The sequence below is a fragment of the Urtica dioica genome, chromosome 5 (assembly GCF_054948205.1).
Source record: "Urtica dioica subsp. dioica isolate 48M chromosome 5, U.dioica_male_clone48M_v1_H2, whole genome shotgun sequence".
NCBI classification, from domain to species: Eukaryota; Viridiplantae; Streptophyta; class Magnoliopsida; order Rosales; family Urticaceae; genus Urtica; species Urtica dioica.
Window position 1 is genome coordinate 34,533,123 of NC_142760.1, and position 8,806 is coordinate 34,541,928.

Sequence of the window (8,806 nt, forward strand, 5' to 3'; positions counted from 1 at the left end):
GAACGAAGTGACGTTCTCGTGGAAGTTGAAGTTGAACTGCCCCACAAAATCCTCTGTCACTTATCTGGTCCAACCCTATACATGAAAAAAAAACAGTAACATAACTAAATTAGTTACATAGCAAAATCCTTTTCGGGTTTGATATTTGGGATTTGGGATTCGCGATTTGGGGGTTTGCGATTTGGGGGTAAATTATTTAGGGTTATGTATCAATGCATCCACAAAAGAAGAGATCGTGGGAGAAACAGGAAATCAGAGATGGAAGTGAATGAAATAGAGGAAGACGGTGAAGGAATCGGCGGCGATTTCAATAGGCGTTGAAGAGGTAGAATGACTCGATGGAGAAGGAAATGAACAGTCGCGGGAGAAAGGAGTTTATATAGGGAACGTTTATATGGAAACAGGGAAATAATTATGACAAGGGCATATTTGTAAATGTACACCTCAGATTCAAATGACTAATTTTAGATGTGCCATTTTTCAAAAAAGGATAATAATGTGGAAAGTGGCCATAATTTACTCCTAGTTGTGACAATTTCTAAACAATAAAACCAAAGAGTTCCTAAAAAAAACTAGAGAGTCAATGGGAGGTACTTAAAAACCGAAAAATAAATAATTGAAAATGTCAAAAAGTGTATTCTAAAATTTGATTGCCCATAAAGAACGTTGGACAAAACTACCTCATAACAAATAAGACCAATTATTGAGAGAGAGTATATAATCTCTGATTCCAACTATCCATGCATATTGTTCATCATGATGAATAATAGACTTTTTTTCTTATTTAGTTTTAATTAAAATTGCATGATATGAAGTACAGTTTTATGTACCCAAAAACAATGTCACTAAGGTGGGATGTTCAAACTTATAGTACCAAAAAAGGAAATAATCGTATATTCAAATGTATTCATTCACCCTTTCGAAAGAAAAAAAAAAAAAAAAAACGACACTTCATAAACACTAATTTTGCGAATCAAAGCTTAGAGGTCGTGATAATAGGTCTGGTTCTCCATAGAATTGTTATGAATTTCTTTACATATAGAGCTTCAAAAATTAATATGAAATATTATATCAAAATTTGAATACCTAGGTTTAATTTCTTCTCACTTCTCATTTTCGAAATCTAATTTTTTTAATGTTTAGAACATATATACGAGTATGGAATTTTTTTCTTGGATACTCGTGGTTTTGTATAGGTTCGAAGCCTCTAATAGAAAGACCACATCACGTCACCCTAGTTAGGTAGTAGCGCTAGCCTGTAAGTGTAACCAAGCGTGGCTTTAGGTTGTTGGCTAAGGTTGTGACGTTGACTAATTAAGTCAATGGATTTGGGTCTTGTGCTGGACTTACATGACAATCAATGCACTCACGTTAGCTTAAGAAGAGAAACACTCAGTCCTCTTCCTCAAACAATCTCTTTTTAATTCACGAACTCCTTCGTGAAAAAGCCTGAAACAGTGAGTCGAAAGGCAATGAGCGCTTCCTCAAACTTTTTAGTTACTGCTACTCATTCAATCAAAAAGCTGATATCATTCCTCTTATATCTATATTGCCTTTATTACTTTTATTGCCTTTATTACTTTTCTCATACAATGCACACACGTTAGCTTAAGGAGAGAAACACTCAACCCTCTTCTTCAAAACCTTTACAAAGCTTCTTTCTTTCTATTTGGCCATTTTAATTGAATCCCGTTTCTTGGTTGTTTTTTATTAGAGTTTTTGGCTCAATTAATGGTCCCTAGCTTTTTACACTTAAAACCATTTTAGTCCTTATACTTTTTTTATAAGCAAAATCATCTCTAGCCTATTGGTTTTTAGCACAAGTAGTCCTGTAAAGTTAATTAACAGAATTCGCACATGCCTTGCATGTGAGGGTATTTTTGAAAGAAAAAACATTTTTATGGTAATTTCTTGAATTAACCAAAATTTATTTTTTTAGATCAATATTCATAACTATGAATATTGATCTAAAATAAATAAATTTTTCAACTAGGCAGTTAGTTATTACAATTGGCTTTTTTAAACTTTTTCAAAACATTGGCTACATTAAAATTTCAACGTTTTATTTTAATTACTTTTCTAGAGTGCTCAAATAAAAATGGGCACCACGCATCGTAGCTACATCTATGCATTGTAGAATTCAAAGAAAATCACAGCACTGTGTCAAAACTGTTAATGAATTTAATGGAATTACGATCATAACTCATAATTTCCCTGTGACCGGAACAAATACCATTACTTTATTTTTTCAGATGAAATAATATGGACCATCAAAAGGGAAAAAGAAAGGGAGAAATCTTAAACATGAAATATAATGGAAAGAAAAGGAAGAATGTGAAGACTTTATATAAGCAAATTCCGAAAGCAAAGGAAGATGATTGGTTTTAAGGCCATCTTGGTATACATATGCGTATTATTATCTAGAACAGTAATAATAATGATAGCGAGAGTTCATATTTTTTTGGAAAAAGTAGATTTAAAACGCTGGTGGGATGGGATTTCATGACCATATGCGATTTAAATTTATTCACTCATTTATTTATTTATTCAAGATTCTAAAACAATGGTCCTAATTCGGTGTTGAGAATTAGGCAGCCATACATAATATGTGATTGATTCTACAGGTTTTGATGTGTGAGTTTTGTTGTTGTCACAATTTGGCTCTTCAGTGACCCAAGGATCAAAAACTAACGTAACCAAATAAGGTTAGGATAAGCAACTAAAAAGTTCGGATATAAATTGACCATTGATAGGTCATATTATTTTGGGTTTAAATGATATAGTTCGCGGTCTTGTATTCTATGTATTATACCAAATATAGCTGATTTCTTTAAGTCGATCTTCATTCCACTTTCAGTAGCAACTCATAGACATCGAAGTTTATCGAGGGATTTTATTAAAAAGGATGAAATCTGATTATGGTGAGATGTTGATCAATAGACTTTGGGAACCATTAGTTGAACGTAAAATTATTATTATTTGCTAGATCACACACATATAATAATGAGTTGTACAAAGGTAGATATTCACGATGATAAGTCCTATTCACTATAAGAAGCGGGTCTTTATTGGTAATCACCTCGGCATAAATTTTGTGTAGACTCAGTCTATTAAAGTGATAATCTAGCAACATGATTTGAATGATGTAACCAACGTTTGATAAATTTTGTAATTTAGCCATTTATAGAAATAAACGGTTAAAAAATATCGAAAATACCCTTATGTAACATAAATCATATAAATCAAATACTAGTCAACATTCTAGCCAACCAAAACTTATCGTGTAAAATAAACGAATATTAACTGAAATTAACCCAAGAAAACTTGTAACCAAAACTTATCGCGCGTAAAATAAATGGAAATTAATTAAAATTAACCCAAAAAAATTTCTCTTACATTATGGATTACACAGATTTGAATGCTCTTTTCAAATCAACTAATTAAACTATAAAAAAAAATATATTATGAACTATTAAAAATTGACATGCATTCTTTTTTTTTAAAGGAAAAATTGACGTGTATTAAAACGTTAACTACATATTGATGTCAGCCGATTTTAATATAGGATAATCTAGTAATTTGTTAAATGAATAATAAAGCCACGTCATCATCCGCAGTTAGATTGGAAACTTAGGTGAAATGGTGGCTAGATTGTTATACCGGCATTGCAAGTGACTTCATCCGACTAATTTTTCTTATTAAAAATAGTGGTCTACATAATGAGCATTTTGTTAGACTTGGATACAAGAGATGAAATATATATATTTAATCAATAAAAAATTGGTCTATAACTTAAAACATGTATCCAAATCTACTGTTAATTTATTTGTGATTGCATGAAGCATTTAATAGCTCTATCATGCCATGTTATATTTATTCAGCAAGCTTAATTTATTAAAACTATCTTGAGTGTAGAGACACTAGTACAAAAAACAGCATTGGGTGCGACTTTTTTCGCACCTGAAAGTCAATTTTCGCACCCAATGATACCTTTAGGTGCGACGTTTTCGCACCCGAAAGTTCGCACCTAAAGGTCATGGGTGCGAAAAGTCGCACCCGAAGGTCATAACTTTTAGGTGCGACTTTTAGGTGCGGTTTTTCGCACCCATATTCGCACCTATATGTCAAAAAAAATGTGCGAAAAAGTCCGCGGGTAGGCCAACGGGTGCGACTGGTCGCACCCAAAAATTTGGCGGGTAGGCCAACGGGTGCGACTGGTCGCACCCAAAAATTTGGCGGGTAGGACTTTGGGTGCGACCAGTCGCACCCGTTGGCCTACCCGCCAAATTTTTGGGTGCGACCAGTCGCACCCGTTGGCCTACAATAGTTTTTTTTAAATTTTTTTATTTATTTATTATGCTTATGAATTCTATAATTGTAAATAGTTTATTAAATAGTTTATTAAATAATATGTACTAAATAGTTTATTAAATAGAAAATTCATTAATTAATATTCATAATAATAATAAAAACTAACCATTAGTTGTTCGATTACAATAATTATTATAATGTACGACAAATAATTAAAAAAAAATGTTCATTCTTTTCCCTTTCCTTTTCCTCGGTTTGTAAACCACTCCTTGAACATTTTACTCCCTCTTCCGCCAAATCTTGCTCCAGAACTGCTGCTACCTCCTCGTCCACTGCCGCTCGTACGCTCACTGCCGCTCGTACGCTCTCGCTGGAATTCTGCTGAAGCTGGCGGCGCCGTCTGAGCATCTGCCATTGAAACTGATGGCGGCGTTGTCTGATGCATAGGGTGCATCTGAGGCGACGGGTACATTTGAGGCGACGGCGTCGTCTGAGGCATCTGTGGCATCATGCCGGGCGACATCTGAGGCATCTGTGGCATCGTGCCGGACGACATATGAGGCAAGGGCGAAAACTGTTGCGTGAATGCGAACATTTGTCGCTGCATCTCCTCCATCTGCTGTTGGTTGGCTCGCCTCATCTCATCCATAGCGAGTTGTTGTGCCGCCACCTGAGCTTGGAGCTCGCCAACCACTAGATCTGGAACGCGGCGCCGCGACGAGCCTGAGCCTGACGACGAGCTTTCGTCCTGAGCCTGAGCAATAGCCCAAGTTGATCTCGGGACCGTTGGACCTATTCCAACGTACCAATCTTGACGGTTCCCGAGAATTTCTAGCATTGCGTGCTCCTCTGTATCGTCCTGGTTAAAGACTACGCCTTGCTCTTCTGCTTGTCGCTGAAGATCCGCCAGTAGAGTAACTATCCGCGCCTTTACACATAAAAAATTTTATTAAAAATTAATTATTATGTAAGTAACGTAATCTTAATTATCACATATGACTTACATGTGCTCGTCTCGCCCAATCTGTCGTCCATTCACCTTTTCTATTATGGTGTTTTTGCTCCCACGTCGTTAACGCGGAGCCCAAAGTCCCATCATCCTTACTCTGCAATTGTTATGAAAATATAAGTATTGAATTTATTTCAAATTAAGTATTTCAAAATTAGAATAACTTACATTCAAATGACGATGAGCCAAGAAAGAAAGAGATCCTTGAGTCGACCTCGTCTTCTTCTTCTTCGAATTCTCCTTGTTGCGATTAGACTTTTTCTGCAAATAATTAATTTTGTCATTATTCAATCTGATAAAGATATTGTGATTTATTACAATCATACATTACGTACCTTCCAATCGTCAGTTGCGAACTCGTCTACCACCGCCTCCCAATCCTCTTTCTTATATCCCGGTGGTGTTTCCGCCTTAGCGTTTTCTGTGCTCCCACAAAACTCCAACCTGAACTTATCTGATAGCTTGGACTTCTGGTTGCGTCGCCTGATCTTGGCATTCCGAATGATAGCCTGATCAATCGTATTATGATAGCAATCCGCAGGCAGAGTTTCGCCGGTGTCAAGATCGGTGTACACAAATCTGAACTCGGAATGAAGTGCGCTCAAAATAGCAGCCAACGTCTGGGGCGTCACTTCACTCCAATCACGAGTCGTAGGCGGGATATGTGTTTTCACCAAAGCACCGAGGCGGTTGTTAAATAGTCCAACCTTTTTATTTTCTTTCCTTATCTCTTGATAGAATGTTTGGTTTATTGGGTCCCACTTGACCACCTTCGCACCCGGTACACCCTATGTTGCTCGCGCTGACGTCGAGCCGGTTGTTGGTCCCCTTGATTTCTTAGGACCTTGGGAATCAGGTTCCCGTGACGGACCTTGAGAATTCGGTCTCTGTGGCGAATCTCCACCAGAACCCGAAGCGGTCGACATCCTATAAAATGAAAACAACATTTGTAAATTGACATCGTATAAAATAAAACAACATTTGTGAACATACATCACAAAACAAAAGGAAACAACATCATACAAAAACGTGGGTGACACCACGGATATATTTTATTATAAAACCTCACATATGGCGGAGGAAAACCGTGGTTACATAGATAGTTCTCATTCATCGTCATCACTACCTATATCAACATCAACATCTTCTCCCTAAAAAACGATGCATTCCTCATAATCATCATCGTCTTCCTCACCATCGTCAACGATATTTACTAGCTCAGCATCTTCGATTTCATGTCGATGATTCAGACGATCGATGTTTGACAATTCTATTGTCAACGGAATCGAGGCTGAGGTGGTGAGGTCGACTTCAGGAACGTCCCAAATCCCTCGATGATTGCATTCCTGAACGATTTCCCAGTTACCACCTAAAACAAGATCTTTGATGTAAAAGACTTGTTTCGCCTGAATTGCGAGTATGTACGGCTCCTCTGTAAACCACTGTTTCGCGGTAAAAGCACTCGTTTCTCCAGTAGTCTTGTCGTTGTGAACTAGTCGCCGAGAATCGTGCTTGTCACCGTACCATATACATTTGAATAATACAACACGACAGTCATACCTATAATTCAGCACCAAGACGTCTTCCATCCGACCGTAGTAAGTGAAATCATCCACAGGCACACATACACCGCTATTTTGAGTGACTCGTTGATTATCGCGACGATGAGTACTGAACTTCACGCCGTTAACAGAGCAGCATGGATATTGATAAGCGACTTGAAGGGAACCGATAGAAAGCGAGTAGATCTCGTCAGACACGTCAGAGCCACTAGCTTTCATTTCAAAAATCTGGTTATTACGAAACAAAGTATTGGTTAGCACTTGTGTGTTTATAAAAAAACGGGTTACTATGTTATTACCTTGTTCGCAAACCAATCTTTGAATCCCTTTCTATGCTCCGCTTCAATATCGCGAACTCTAGATTCGTTCAGGAAATCCAAATGCTCGCTGTTGCAGATGATGCCTTACAACCCCAATGTCGTGCCATCTCACGTTGTTGCAAGGCTTGCATGGACATCGATATTCGTAATTATCGTTCGGAAATCTTCTTGCAGCGCGGATAAATTCATTAAGTCCGAGTTTATACTGCAAGGACAACCGATTGTTCTCGGTGATCCAATCTCTACTTGGATTGGACATTGATTTCGCTAAACGAAAGAGAAAATTAACAATTATTAATAGTTGTTGCTAAGGGACGAAGACGACTGAAATCGATTACTTAGGTTGGCGCTGATGCCGAATAGTGCGGCTTAAGGGTTATTACTAATTAAGGGACGAAGAACTATAAAGGTGAAATTATGAATTTTATGTTATTTGAAGTCGAATTGAAAAAATTAGGGTTTTGAGAATAATTGATTGGAAACTATACCGAAATTTCGGCAGAATTTCCCCTATAATTCTAACAAACCAAAAACCTGCAAACTCATTTAAAAATCATATACAAATCATCCAAAACTATCTTGATAATCAACGAAACCCTAAATCGAACCTCCGTGGCTCGATTACAACAAAAATTCAACAATATCAACTCATCTATCAAAAATATGTAAACTAAAACTAAATTATACAATAACTCAACTAAATTCAATTTCATGATTAACAATTGAACAAATAACTTAAATTATATGATATTAACTTAAAAAATTACTAACTAAATTAATTTCAATTACATAAAACATTTTACCAATTTTACTAATTATATCAAATAATTAATTTCAATTACATAATTAACAATTTTTATAATTGTATCAAATTAATTTCAATTACATAATTAACAATTTTACCAATTATATCAAATTAATTTCAATTACATAATTAACAATTTTTATAATTATATCAAATTAATTTCGATTTCATAATTAACAATTTTATCATACTAACTACATTATTAATACATATATACATATAAAAAACTATTTAATTACCTAATTAATTAACAATTAGACTAATTATACTAATTACAATTGATCTAAAGTAATTAAAAACACAATTAAAAGGACTACGAGAGGCTAACCTGTAGAGCACGACGAGGCTGCGAGATGCACGACGGTGCTGCGACGGGGAGTTGAAGCGCGCGGGTCTCGAGCAGCTTGGCGGGACAGCGGCGGTGCTGCGACTTCTTGGCTGAGAGACTCACGGCCGGACTGAGACTTCTTCGCTGAGAGACTCACGGCCGGACACACATAAACACACCACACACATAAACACACACCACACACATACACGGGAACATACATAAACACACACCACACACATAAACACACACACACACACACACACATACCTAAACACTGAGACTTCTTGGCTGAGAGACTCACGGCCGGACTTCCTGGTGCAAAGGCTTCGACGGGTCGCGCGAGGAAGAGCGAGGCTTCAACCTGGACGTGGCCGGGCCGAGGGTTTTGTTCTGCAATAGAGCACACGGGAACACACACCACACACATAAACACACACCATAAACACACACCACACGGGAACACACATA